Source organism: Heliangelus exortis, chromosome 14, assembly GCF_036169615.1.
Source record: "Heliangelus exortis chromosome 14, bHelExo1.hap1, whole genome shotgun sequence".
NCBI lineage: Eukaryota > Metazoa > Chordata > Aves > Apodiformes > Trochilidae > Heliangelus > Heliangelus exortis.
This window is the reverse complement of record NC_092435.1, coordinates 18,549,621-18,563,999: the sequence shown is the minus strand read 5'-3', so window position 1 is coordinate 18,563,999 and position 14,379 is coordinate 18,549,621. Positions and strand designations below refer to the sequence as shown.

The following is a 14,379-nucleotide window of genomic DNA, read 5'->3' as shown; positions in this document are numbered from 1 at the left end:
CAGGGTCTCAGAACGGAGAGTGGCCAGGCCGTTCTGGATTGGCTCTTCACTTCGGACATGAACTGCCCATACGATTGCCGAAGCCTAGCCAGGTATCTGCTTACCCCTTCCCAACAAATTATCTGGGTAAGGGAGTGGGAACGCCTGGCCCAGGCGGAGGCAAATCGGGCCAGAGCACCCAGCGACCCACTAGCCGGTGTCACTGCTGAGATGCTTACGGGCTCGGGGCGCTATGCAGACATCCAACTGCAGCTGCAGTTCCCGCCAGCGCTCCACCACACCGCGGCGACCCTGGCTCGCCAGGCGTTCTATACAGTACCAGAGCCCAACCCAATTCCATCCTTTACCGGAGTCAAACGGAATGAACGAAGCATATCAGCACTTCGTTGACCGTCTCTGGCAATCTGTCACGGCGCAATCAGAACTGTCGCCGGAACAAAAAGACTCCATGTTCAGGCTGCTGGCGTTCGAAAACGCCAATCCTAAGATGAAGGCGCTGTTTTCAACACTACCAAAACCAGCACAAGTTTCAGAGATGCTGGAAGTGGCGGCCAGGGCCACCCAAAATCACCAACACCAGGGGATGGCCGGCGCTTTCACCGCTGCGTTGGAGCCCACCCACAAGCTCCTCGCAGCGGTAGTGCAAAAGCTAAACGGAGGCGGAAGAAGAAATCGCCCCAATCGGCCGTCCCGCTCGAACTGTTCAAGAAAAACCAACCCATCCTGTTCCCGCTGCAACTCCAGGGGACATACAAGACGGAACTGCCCAGCGATTGTATGGTGCAATCGATGCCAACAGGCCAGTCATAATGATGCAGCATGCTGGTTTCAAAAAAACGGCCAAAACAGCGCGAGAGGCCCCCACGCAGCGACACAAGTAGCCGGGCCAGCGCTGTGTGCCAACTCCCCACCCCAGCAACACGGGGAAGCCTCGGCTTTGATTTACCAGCTGCAATAGACATCACGTTATCGACCTCGGCAGTTCACAAGATACCGACGCGGATTTATGGACCTATAATACACCAAAATAGCAAGGTTGGTGCGCTTCTTATGGGACGTTCTTCATCAGGCTTAGCAGGATCGTGCTCCCAGGAGTCATCGACGCCGATTACACAGGGGAAATAATGATAACGTGTTTCACACTAAACCCCCCCATGGTAATCAAGGCAGGAACCCAATTGGCACAACTGGTCTTGCTCCCAAAAACGGACCTAGGAAAGAACGTCCAGACGGCGCGAGGCGACTGGGCTTTTGGCTCATCTGGAAGCACCTTGGTAACCCTGGTGCAGCAGATGAAGACACGGCCAATCATAAACATTCAGCTGGCTACCGACGAAGGGGCAAAAACCCTTCCCGTAATGATGGGCACCGGAGCCGACGTGACAATTATTAACAAAAACGCCTGGCCTCACAAATGGAAGCTAACTACGGCTTCCGACGCCGTCCAGGGGATAGGTGGAGGTTCCACCCCCCTTCAAGCACTCCAGCCAATACAAATCAAGTTTCCAGAGGGACAAAAGGTAACCGTAAGACCTTATGTGTTACCTTTGCCCGGACAACTTGGGGGGTTGATCGGTCGGGATGTGATGAGCCAAATAGGGGCCATCCTCTCCATCCCGGAACCCACCCAACCCCATCAAAATTTTCATTAAGGGCCACTGCAGAAGCGCCGCCAACACCCAGACTTCGCTGGAAAACAGATACCCCTGTCTGGGTGGAGCAGTGGCCCCTTTCCAAGGAGCGACTAAACATTGCTAACCACCTCATAAAAGAGCAACTGGACGCTGGACACATCCAGCCATCCGTGAGCCCATGGAACACACCCATCTTTGTGGTTCCAAAAAAGTCGGGCAAGTGGCGGTTAATACAAGACTTACGAAAAATAAATGACCAGATGTGGCCGATGGGCGCCCTCCAACCTGGGCTGCCCCTACTAACCATGCTGCCTAGAGGCTGGCACCTTCTGGTCATTGACTTAAAAGACTGCTTCTTCACTGTTCCTCTAAACCATGAAGACACCGCTCGCTTCGCATTCACGATTCCATCGGTCAACAAAAGAGAACCAGCGAAGAGATATGAGTGGGTAGTGCTTCCACAGGGGATGAGAAATTCGCCAACCATATGTCAATCATATGTGGCATGGGCACTCACACCAATTAGAGAAGCGATGCCGGATACAATAATTTACCATTACATGGATGACATCCTGTTTTGCCAACAAGCCCCGTTCCCCGAGAACATCAGCCAGATCTTGACCGATCGGCTCAAGATTAAAGGACTAATCGTAGCTCCGGAAAAAATCCAAACGAAGTCGCCCTGGAGCTACCTAGGGTGGAAAGTGACTGACGCTATGGTGAGACCACAAAAATTGGAAGTAATTCATTCAGTTAAAACACTGAATGACGCCCAAAAACTGGTGGGCGAGCTCCAATGGGTTAGGCCCATTATAGGTCTCACCAACGCAGACATCCACCCCTTTTTGTCATTGCTACGGGACACTCAACCAGGGGCACTCGTGGACTGGACCGAGAATCACTCAAATGCCCTGAAACAGGTCGTCCGCAAGTTGGCAACTGGCTATGCAGACCGTCGAGACGCCGCCCACCCCATTGGAGTGTGGGTATGTAACCACCCCTCATTCCCTTTCGCACTACTCCTACAGGACTTCACGTGGGAAAAGAAACCGGAGGAACAGAAACAGGACAAAATATATAACCGAGACTCTAGAAGATCAGAGTCTGTAGCTATCCTAGAGAGGCTATTCCCACCCCATACGGCCCAGAAGGGCATATGGCAAAAAACAGAAGTCATAGCATTCCTCATACGAAAGGGATGTCAACGTTGCCTGGAGGTAGATGGCCAAGAACCGGAGTGGATCAACATCCCTATCAAGACAACCGATTTTGATTGGATGCTGCAACACTCCGAGCCTCTGCAACTCGCCTTACTCGAGTATCCTGGCGAGGTACGTCACGATGGCCCGAAACATAAACGCCTACAAGCCATCAGCCAGTTCCAGTGGGTCGAACGACCGATTGTCTCGGAACGTCCAGTGCCTGGCATAACGGTATTCACAGATGCTGGAAAAAGATCACGAATGGCCGCCTGCGTATGGCAGGACCAAGGCCAATGGAAACAGCATCTGATTCCAGGCACCACCGAGGACAACCTTCAAACCCTGGAACTGCTCGCCATCATCTGGGCCTTGACGCAGTGGCAACGCGTCGCCATCAATATTGTCTCCGACTCACAATATGCAGTCAGAGTCGCAAATCGCATTGAGGATGCTCTCATCAAGCCAGTGCAAAACAAGAGGCTACAGGAGCTCTTCCTATCACTGCAGCGTGCGCTGAAAATCCGAACACAGCCATGCTGCATTCTACATATCCGTAGCCACAAAACAGCACTAGGCCTGGGGGAAGGGAATGCCAAAGCTGACTCCTTGGTCAGCCTAGGAATACAAAACCCAATCTCTGAATTCGCCAAAGCCCAGAACAGCCATTCCTTATTCCATCAGAGCGCCAGGGCCTTGAAGCGCACATTTGCCATCACTTGGGAGGAGGCAAAAGGCATCGTCAAAGCCTGCCCCTAATGCACCCAATTTGGCCCTACCCTAGGAATGGGCGTAAATCCACGCGGGCTTCAAGCCGGAGAAATCTGGCAGATGGATGTGACACACGTCCTGGAATTCGGACGTCAAAAATATGTACATGTCACAGTCGATACCTTCTCAGGTATGCTTTGAGCGACAGCTCAGACGGGGGAGAAGGCTCTGCACGTGATCCATCACCTTACAAACTGTTTTGCTGTCATGGGGATCCCCCAAGTAGTGAAAACAGATAATGCGCCCGCCTACACAGGCAAAAAAATCAAACAATTCTTCGCTACTTGGGGAGTGAAACACATTACAGGAATCCCCCATTCGTCCACAGGGCAAGCGATTGTAGAAAGAGCTAATCGCACCCTGAAGACCTACCTACAAAAACAAAAGGACAGAAAAATTATGGATCCCCAAATGCGGCTCAGCAAGGCCCTTTTTACATTGAACTTCTTGAGCCTAAGCCGCGATTCCCAGGAGCCACCCGTCTTGCTACACTACTCGTCGCAAAAAGTCATCCGCATGCCTGAGATTCAAGTCTACTACAAGGAACCAACAACAGGACAATGGACAGGGCCTAGGCCATTGCTATTCACCGGGAGAGGATACAGTTGTGTCTCCTCAGACTCTGGACCTCTCTGGGTGCCCAGCAAATGGACGCGCCCTGCCCCGACCAGACCGAAACCATCAGCACTGAATAATGAGGCACCTCGCGGCTAAGATCTTCGCATCCTTTTCATCTTTCCCCCACAAAAAGAACTTACAAAAACCAATTAAAAAAAAAAAAAAAAAAAAAAAAAAGAGAGAGAGAGAGATAGAATTTGTACTACAAATACTGTACTGTTTATAAAATTGTATATTTGTAAATAAAAAAAAAAAAAAAGGGGGGGGGGGGAAATGTAGGAAACAGGTGCCAGGTCTTGCCAGGAAATGAGCCAGGCCGGTGATCAGTCTCACCTGTGCCCAGTTAGGGCTGGCCCCACTGAGCATGCTCAAGACCTAGAGCCAATAAAAGGTGACGCTGGGTGTAGCCAAGCAGCTCATTCCTGAGCAGGATCGGAGCAAGGCTGGTCGCTGTTAGCTGTCCCGCTAACCAAGATCACCAATAGCTCCTACATCCAGTCTCGGTACAGAGCTCCCGCTCTCGACGACGTTCGCTTCCTGCAACAACCTCCCCCACCCAAGAACCGATCTAGACGACTGTGTTGGACCTGTGGAAAGAACGGACATTCTGCTAAGGACTGTAGAGCTAAAAATCAGGGAAGCGGGGCGGGGAGAGGACATCCGGGTCGCGTGCGATCCTCTCCCACCTGGAATGTGGGGCGACCCAACTGTGCCAACCCTGGATGGGGTGGGGCACCCTCGAATCCGCCACCCCCTCAAGAGGTGACCAACTTCATGGTCCAGCTGGCGGCCTAGCCGAATCCGCCTCCTTCTCAGGGACAGCAAGGACCATCCCCTGGGGGAGAGACCCCAAGGTGGCCTTGGCAGTAAAAGGTGACAACCCACCAGTGGGTTCTCTCTATAATATCCCAAATGACACCACCATTAGTATCCCCTTTTTGATTGACACTGGAGCAGATGCTACAGTTATTCCTGAGACGATTTGGCCTTCACGATGGGAGTTGGTAGATGCCCCCATGGTGGGTGGAGTCAGGGGACTTACCCGAGCACTAGAAGAAGGCCCACTGGTCATAATTAGAGATGAGCTGGGAGAATTGGGAACATAGGTGGAGACTGGTCTTGACAGGAGACTGGTCATGCCGCGGTCAAGAAAGACGGCAGAGTTAAATGGTGCCCGCTTAAGTCTATTGAACCAGACCTCCAGAATAAAACTAATGAAATCTGTGAGTTGTTGTCCACAGGACTATTTCATCGGACGCCCTCTTAACCCGTACGTCCCGATGGCAAGAGAGGACGACCAGTTAACAAGCGTCCAGCCCACTCCTGAGACTTCCGCCGTACCTGAGACTCCTGTGCCAGGAATGGGTGCTGTGAAGATGGGAGGATCAGACGATACTGCGAAAAGTCGTCACCTCAGGGCCCCCTAGCTTTCAGATATCCCCCTGTGATTTAGTCCCTACAAACCCTTGTTTGGGGCATGTAATGTACTATATGTGCCCTAGCTACCTCAACTTCCACCCTGTTACTAACTCACACCCATCTACGGTGCCTGGTGTTTCTGCTCAGGTTTCTGGTGTATATTTTTATATGTGTTTTTCAGATATATATTTTTTTACATGGATTTTTTACTAATATCACGAGTGTCTTTTTACAGTTGTTGTGTTTTAGCTAGTTTTAGTTAAACGTGTGTGTTAATCTGAGAGAATTAATGTGGTTGCGGATATCAGTAATCCTGGGATATCGAAGTAATTGACCCCTGGTGTGCAGTCTCAGACCTGGCCAGTCTGACGCTGACACCGGAAGATGTTGCTCACTGATGGCTGGGAGGCTGGCCACCTCTCTAGCCTCGGTGAAGCAACGTATAACAGCATGGTTTTGTCCATGATAGTTTCTGGATTACTGATACCTGAAGTATGTTTGATTTAAGCTTATTTTTAGGTTTCAATATTGGTAACTTAATTGAACATAGGGAGGGGGGAAATGTGGTGAGATAGGGCCTGGCGAACGGAAGATCTCGCGTTGTAACGGGAATTCAGGGCCCCTCCCCCTATAGCCAATAGCATGCAACCAGTGACATGACGGAAGTGATGTGCTGAAGCCCTAGGTACGTCTATATAAACCCGTGTCACGCTTCAATAAACTCTCTCTTTGCTGCTCATCCCACTTCGGCGTCTGTTACTTAGCAACCGCGTGCCACTCCGGAACCGGGTCGAGCCTTTAAACAAAGGCAACAAACATGCCTGGTCTTCCTCTTTGTAAGAGAAAGGTCATGCAAAAAACTTTGAAATTTGGTGACTTTTGGTGTTATCCCTGCTTCTGTAGATGTTTTTTTGGCCATGTCAGGAAGTCTTTGAAAAAGATTTTTTCTGATGGCATTCCTGTGGGGAATAGGGCAGGCATCCTGCTGCTGTTGGGCATCTGGGGCAGGGCTGGGCAGAGGGGTCTGGAGTCCTGAGTAACACCTCAGGGAAGAGTGGAGCACATTATTTCCACTTTTGGGACATGGAAGCAGTTGTTTTTCTCTAGACAAGCTCTCCCAGCTGATACGGATTTTTGCTGTGTTTTGACAGTGTCGGGAACTGGAAGAGCAGCAGCTTCAATATGAGCATCAGATTTATTACTATTACATGAGTTCCTACAAGGATAAGAAAAGAAAACTAAGAAAGAAGTCCCGAAAACTTAAAGACCTCCTGTCATCATCTTCTGAGACCAGGGCTACAGTAAAAGAGCTGGAAGAGCGTGTGCAGTGGTGAGAGACTGACACAGAGAACCAAGGTGTCTGTCACTGTCTGGGGTTGTGTGAAAACCACAGCACAGCCTTGTTGCATTACAGCAAGTTAACAGATGGTTTTGAAGATGCTTTTGTTTGTTTTTCCCCTGCTGCTCTTTAAGAATTGCTGCTCTGGTGGATTTCTGTAATAAGACCTGTATTTCTTTTTAAGCCTTTCCATGGAAAATGCCAGACTGGAAGGCACAGTCCAGCAGCAAAGACGTATGATTGAAGCCCTTGAGGGAACCTTGCAAGCCTCTGCCTCTGTAAACTGGTCCTCAACTTGCCTTGTTGTGAGCTCTTGAGCTCCTTACCGATTGCTGTGGGGAAATGCTAAGATTCCTGGAGAGCTGAGGGGAGCTCAGTTCCTGCTTTCTCCTGCATACAGGCTGCTGGGACAGCATCCTGGCCCGTCCCCAGCTTTCTGGTTTTGAGAGTTTTCCATGGTACTTCAGGAAAGGCTCCTTAATGGTCTAAAAGTGCAGGATTTGTCCCAAATCCAGTGGTGTGACTGTTGTCTGCCTTAGGCCCCTTCTGGCCTCAGATGCTGCTTCAGACACTTGCTGTCCTGGGAATTCCCCAGGGGCTATTGATGGCAAGCAGCATGTGCCAGAGGCCTGACTGGCATCCCCAGGCTGGAACAAAAACACTCCCCAGAGCTTTTGCTGTGCAGAATTGCTTTTCCTTTAGCCACTGGGTGTGCCTTTGTTTTTCTGAAGCAGTGAAGAGGAATGCCTGTGGTATCGTTTCCCATGCAAGCCTTGGAACTCCCCACTGCTGCTGCCCAGTGGTTGGTTTTAGCTTGGATAAGGTGCTTTCAGCTGTGGCCTGTATGAGTAAATAATTTTTCTATTAACTGGTGCATGAGGGTTCTGGTGAAGACTGCTTGTGAAAGTGTGACTTTGCTGTACTGCTGCTGAGGAGAGGAGAGGAGAGGGAGAGGAAGAGGGAGAGGGAGAGGGAGAAGGAGAAGGAGGGGGAGAAGGAGGGGGAGAGGGAGAGGGAGAGGGAGAAGGAGAGGGAGAGGGACGGCAGTCAGAGTGCTGGTCCTTCCCCTTTGATTCACAGGGCATGGTTTTCAGATGTCCTGTGGGTGGGAAAAGCTCCTCCTGATGGTTTTCACTTAAGTTTCTTTGTGTCCCGCATGGTGTTCTCCCTCTCCTTGAAGAAAAGAGCAGAGGAGACGACTGCAACCAGTTTTACAGTGACCTCAAACTATGGCCATTTTGATCATTGGTGTTGGTTAGAATAGGAATAAAGAGGTATAGAGGTTGATGTAGTATTCATTTTTGGTAACAAGGAGTCTGGAACTTTCAGGCTGGAAAGTCAGTGTGTCTTCTTGCTTCTTTTACATCTTTTGTAGATTCATGACCACCTGGAAGACTTGATGACGAGCTTAGGAACATCACGGGCAGCTGCAGAGGAGCAGCAGGTACATGAGAGGCTTGTGTGTTTTATTCTTTTCTTTTTCTTACAGAGTGCTGCTAAAGCATCCAGTAAACTTGTGTTCTAGATACTTGAACTGAATCAGCAGGTTCAGTTCCACTTTGGTGCTGGATCTGCTAGGCAAATCTTGGTCCCTTTGGGTAGCAGCATAAATAGCACTGCTGATCTGAAAAGGTTTTCTTGCTCTCAGGAGATGCAGAGCTGCTAGAGAAGCAGTGAGGGTATGTTCTGTGGTGGGAGCTAAAGGAATTTTTCTCTACTATCATTATGAACTCCAGAGGATGTCTGTAAGAAAGTTTTTGGGCTATTTTGTGTGTGTGTCTTCTTACATCACAAAGTTGTGAGCTCCTCTTCTCACTTCTAGAGTGTTCATTCTTCTACGAGCTCCAGGTGCTGCAATTTGGTTCCATGCTGCCTTAGCCTTAGCTGGAAATCTTGGATGGGGAGAGGAGAGTTTAGGCCTGTTTCTATGTAAGTTTCTGCTTTCCATTGCAGTGTTATCTCGCTGGTCACCTTAGTTTTTCCTTTTGCCACTGTTGCTTTCACAGCTGAAAAAGCAGGTTGTGCTGTCTGTGCCATCGAAGGACTTGCACAGCGTGAGGAAAAAGCAGCTGAAGCCAAGATTGCACCCTGGAGACCATGGTTCTCCACTTGGAAGGAGAAACAATGAACTCTTGAAACAGGTGAGCCCAGGAAACCCTCCAGAGGACCAGCCAATACCCAGCACCACCTCGTTCACATTTTGTTGAGTACTTCTCTATTCAGGTGTTTCTGTTATTCCTGCTCTTCAGACTCTCTTGTGATTTAGGGATCCTACAGGAAGCAGATAAAAGCTAGCTGGGTCCCTGTGTGTAAATTTTGGAGTGGTTGTATCAGGCAGAGTTGCTGGTGTGGTTTGCTATCAGCTGACCACATTGAGTAAGGATGCAGTTGCCCATTTTTCCCTGGATTTCTTCTGGTCATCTTCTGACCCCTGTGTTTCTGGGCAGGGTAAAATGTTTCATGCTTCCAGTTCAGTGTCTGGAGGAGCTGCTGCATGTTTTGAGAGTAGTGGGAGCCTAAAAACCTTGCAAAAAAACATACTGAAGGAGTGGGGGGCAAATGAGCTAGTGCCTGGGAAACAAGAAACAGCTGCCAGATTCCAAGGAGCAGTATTTCCCTTTTCTTCTTTCCTGCAGAGGAAAAAAATATAAGTAGAAATTCATAGCAGCTGCCAGCTCTTGGCTGGTTTGGCTGAGAGAACAGCAAGAAGGAGAACAAGATGTGAATCAAAATCACCTCTTTGCCTTTGGTTCAGTGGGAGCATCTGTTTCCATTGTTAGATACTGGCCTGTTGGGTGGGAAATCTGATGAAATATTCTCAGGAATTGTGTCCCTTGGCTTTCTGTGGAAGTTGGCTGACAGATGGAGGTGTAGTGCAGCTGCTGTGGGGAGAAGGTGAGGTGCAGGTCCTGCCTGTAGATCCTGTTGTGTGCCCAATAGCAAAGCAGTTCTCCTGATGGGCAAAGATGAAAAGGTGATGTGCAAAGCAGTCTCTGCAAGGCACCTCAAGGGCTGCTGTTGTGTAGAGGCAGAGAGATGGGAAGAGTCCCCACAAGGCTGTCAGGGTCCATGAGCTCCAGGGGCAGGAGCAGTCCCACACCCCCTCCCCAAGAAGAGCAGCACAGCTCTGGTAGCAGAGAGCCATGGGGATGAGCCAAGAGTGCAGATCCCCAGGGCAGCCCCTGGGGACAGGCAGATCTGCATTCCTGCCAGGACATGGTGTCCATGGGTGAGGGTCAGGGCTGAGAGCAGCTCGGGGCCGTGGCAGCATCTTGTAGGTCTGGTACTGTAGGGGATTGGAACTTGTCCTTGTCGTGGCCAGTCCTACAGGTCCTGTTGTCACTGTGCAGGGGACAGTGCTCAGGAAAGAGGTGATGGGAGGGAAGGGCTGGAGGTGAGGCACCCTCCTCACTTCTTTGAGGAATCCTTTTCTCTCTTCCAGAGACAGTGGTCTTTGGTTAGCAGCTGGGATGAAGAATATTGCTGAGAGAGAGGGGGCATTCTTCCCAAATGAAAAGAATTCTTGAGGGTGGTATCTCTGGGCTTCTGCCTTGGCTGCTGAGGGGAGTGAGGAGGCACGGTTGCCTCCCAGAGTAAAGCTGGGCCTTGACACTGGGCAGGTACAACTGGTGGGCAGGGAGAGTTCCCTTTTTCCCTGTGGTGGTTGCAAGTGTGTTACCTGCTTCAGGAGCAGGCAGCCTCCCAGGACAGTCTGGAAGAGATCAGAGCCCGTGACCACCATGCACAGAGAAAGCTTCTACTGTGCAGAATTAGAGATCTCGGATGGGAACTGGACAACATAAAAAAATGCCCTCCAAGAAAACACTTTTGAATAAGAAAAAAATGAAAATTCAAATCTGGAGGAAGTAAAACCTGGAAGCTTTGTAGAAAATAATCTGGAAAGGTAAGTAGATGCTTTTTTGGAGTGCTAATGAGAGGCTCCTTTTTTCTCCTGTATATTTTCCTGCTGGGGTTCCTCTTCTGCATCTGCTGAGCATTATGTATGTCAGCCTAGGGTGGCATATTAGTGAGGAAAGTTCCTTAAGACCCTTTGCCTTCATTAGAACTGTCTTAATTTTTCTGGAGTGTTCCAACAGTCACAGCACTGATCATGGAATTAATAGGTTTTTCTTGATGGATTGTGTTTTCAAAGGGAATGTGTGGCAGAAAAGATGGGAAAAAAGATGGGATTTCTCCATGGGAAAGGGAGGGTAGCTCAGAGTTGTTGTGCAGGTGTTCTCTGCCTTTTGAAAGAAGCTGTGTAAGCACACAGCATTCACAGATTGCTTTGAAGCTCTCGTGCTGAGCAGTCCCAGCTGTTGGTAACTCTTGCTGCTCCTTGCAGGTGGTTTGACTGCTAAGATACAGGCTCTCCAAAACCCCTCAGGTCAAATGCTGTTCTGGGTTTGATCACTCCTGATCCTCTCTACTTTCAGAAGTCATCGAATTGTCAGAGCCCTGGCTGGTAGCTGTGCCAAAATGTTCCTGCCAGAGATAATTCTTGGGACGTGTCTGAATGTTTAAGAGCTGATGATGAACTACCAAAAGCCAGCACTGCACTCCATGAGAAGGGCATCAGAAGAAGATCTTCAGTCACAAGCAGCTTTGGTAGTGGACTGGCTACAAGTCCAGTTCAGCATTCAGCTCACCTGGGACATCACCTGGGCAAAGAGTTTGGCACTGAACAGGAATCTAAGTCCAGTAGAAAGCTTCAGAAGTTCAGCAATGAAGGCCATGCTGTCAGGAAACAGGGTTGCAGCCTATGAAGCACGGATAAGCATTTTGAAATCTTGTTCTCTACTACTGCTGAAGAGAATCCATGAGCCTCACCCAAAAGGTTCCTGCAGATGCTAAGATCATAATCCTTGGTGACTTCAACACCGGAGTAGGAAAGAACTATGAAGCCTGGAAAGGAGTCCTGGGCAAGCATGGTGTTGGAAACTGTAATGACAATGGACATCTCCTGCTGGAGTTTTGTGCTGAGCAGCAGCTCACCATCACCAGCACTCTCTTCCAACAGGAAGACAGCCTGAAGACAACCTGGAAGCATCCTGGATCCCAGCACTGGCACCTCACTGACTGTCGTAGTGCACCAGAGGAATGTTGGCGATGTCCGTCATAGCCGAGCGATGCCTGGTGCAGAATGTCCTACAGACCACTGCCCTGTGCCATGCAAACTTACCCTCTGCTTGAAGCCCAAACCTGAGGGGTGACATCCCAGGGAGGAGGCTCAAAATGAACCATCTTCAAAAAGGTACAGTGAGAAACAGCTTCCAGGTAAACCTTCAAGCTGGACTTCTAGATCATCCCATAGATCCCTCTCCTGAAGTGCTTTGGCAGCACATTAACAAGAGCATCCTGCAGTCCTCTGAAGAATCCCCAGGGTTCTCCTCAAAGAAGACCAAAGATCGCTTTGATGAAAACACCCAAGAGATCCAAGGTTTGTTGACAAAGAAGAGAACTGCTCACCAAGCACACCTTACTCAGCCATCTTGCCACGTCAGAAAAGCAGCCTTTCCTCTGAATGCAGTGAGCTCCAACAGAAACTTGGAGACAGCCACAACAAGTGGTGGATCAGCCTGACAGAAAAGACTGAGCTGTGCAGGGTATGGACCCACAGGACACCAGGTCCAAAGCCCCCTACTCAGTGCACATGACCAAATGCTTCTCACAGATAAAACCTCCATCCTGACCCCATGGTCTGAACATTTTCAGACTCTCTTCAGTGCCAGCCATGTAGTCCAAGGCTGAGCAGTTCAGCACATTACACAACAACTGGTGAAAACCCAATTGGACACAGCCCATACTTTCACAGACACAGCAGCTGAAAACTGGCAAGACAGCTGGGGCTGATGGAATCTTCCCTGAAGTCTGGAAGCATGGAGGCCAAGCTCTCCATGCTCAATTTCACGAGCTCCTTGTGAGTTGTTAGGAACAAGGGGTGCTACCACCAGATCTCCGTGGTGCAGTCATAATCACCCTGTACAAGAAGAAAGGAGAAAAGTCAAACTGCTCACACTACTGAGGTGTAACTGCTCTCCCTGGCTGGAAAAATCCTTGGAAGAAGGATTTGTGGAAAAACTGTGGTTTTCCCTGAAGGTGAGCTCTCAGGATCTACTTTCCATGTGTCATCACCAGTGAAAAAAAGAGGCCTAAAGGAAGCCACTGACAACTCTGGGGTGCAGTTATGTGAAGCCAAATATTTTGAATTAGAGTCTGGACTGGTAAGTGGCATGATACAGTAAATTGCATTATACAGTAAGGTAAAGACTAATGGTGATGGCAGAGTCCTGCAGAGGAAGGTTGTGTTACTGTCTGAAGTTGGGTACAGTCCTCTTAGGATGAGGAAAAATCCTTCCCAGATGCTCGATATTTGCTGTACTGCTGCTGCTTTATTGCCAGTTGACCAGTGTTGTTCCTGCTGTGCTGTGCAGACAAACAATGCAGTCAAATGCTTTTTTTTTCCCCATGGAAAATGCATATTGAAGGGAAGAGGGAGATTTGTCAGTAACAGGCTGATATGTGTGATTAAACATGTCTGGTCTTCCTCTTTGTAAGAGAAAGCTCATGCAAAAAACTTTGAAATTTGGTGACTTTTGGCGTTATCCCTGCGTCTGCAAAACATGTGTGTTTGGCCATGTCAGGAAGTGTTTGAAGAGGATTTTTTCTGAGGGCATTCCTGTGGGGAATAGGGCAGGCACCCTGCTGCTGTTGGGCATCTGGGGCAGGGCTGGGCAGAGGGGTCTGGAGTTCTGAGTAACACCTCAGGGAAGAGTGGAGCACATTATTTCCACTTTTGGGACATGGTTTAGTAGGCATGGTGGTGTTGGTTTCCCAGCTGGACTGGAGGATCCAGAAGTCTTTTCCAGCCTTAATAATTCTGTGGTTCTATGCTATGACTCTGTCCATGCAGGAGGCATTGGCCCAGCTCCAGAGTGAAAGGCATTCCATCAGCTGCTGGAAGACCTGCAGGAGCAGCAGCTCATCCAAGGAAGTGCAGTGACTGTTGCACAGGAACGGTTTAATGAAGTTTTCCAACATTATGGAATGTTGGAAAAACATTCTGAGAAGCAAGTGTACATGCTGGAAGAGAGGAACAAGAAATTAAAGGCCACGTGTGCTGATTTAAGAGAACAAAGTTTTAAATATGAGGCTGACAAAGTAAAAAGGGAGGTAAAGTATACGCTGTTTGCTGTGTTGAAGGCTCTTAGCAGTGTTCTGCTGTTAATTTTTTCATCCTGTCCTTTGGGCTCCATTCTGAGTGACATGCCTGTTCCTCAAAAGGTCAATTTCAGCCACTGACCTAAGCTTTCTGTTGTATATTTTGTGACGTTTAGCAATATTTAAATTTGTTCTTCGTGGCTGCTAAGGCTAATAACTGGTCAGAAGACTGGTTAGA

At 49.2% G+C, this 14,379-nt stretch overlaps 1 long non-coding RNA gene across 2 annotated transcripts in view; it reads left to right on the top strand.

Annotated features, from left to right (window-relative positions):
- The window catches only part of LOC139802583 (uncharacterized), a 38,042-nt gene that overhangs the window by 5,784 nt on the left and 17,879 nt on the right, over positions 1-14,379 (top strand). Inside the window, exons 4-6 of one of the 2 annotated variants that reach the window (XR_011728696.1) lie at positions 6,793-6,999; positions 10,672-10,884; positions 11,506-13,169. This is a non-coding gene — a long non-coding RNA (uncharacterized lncRNA). The remainder of the gene's footprint in view (positions 1-6,792; positions 7,000-10,671; positions 10,885-11,505; positions 13,170-14,379) is intronic. The other variant, XR_011728697.1, reaches the window with a different exon arrangement.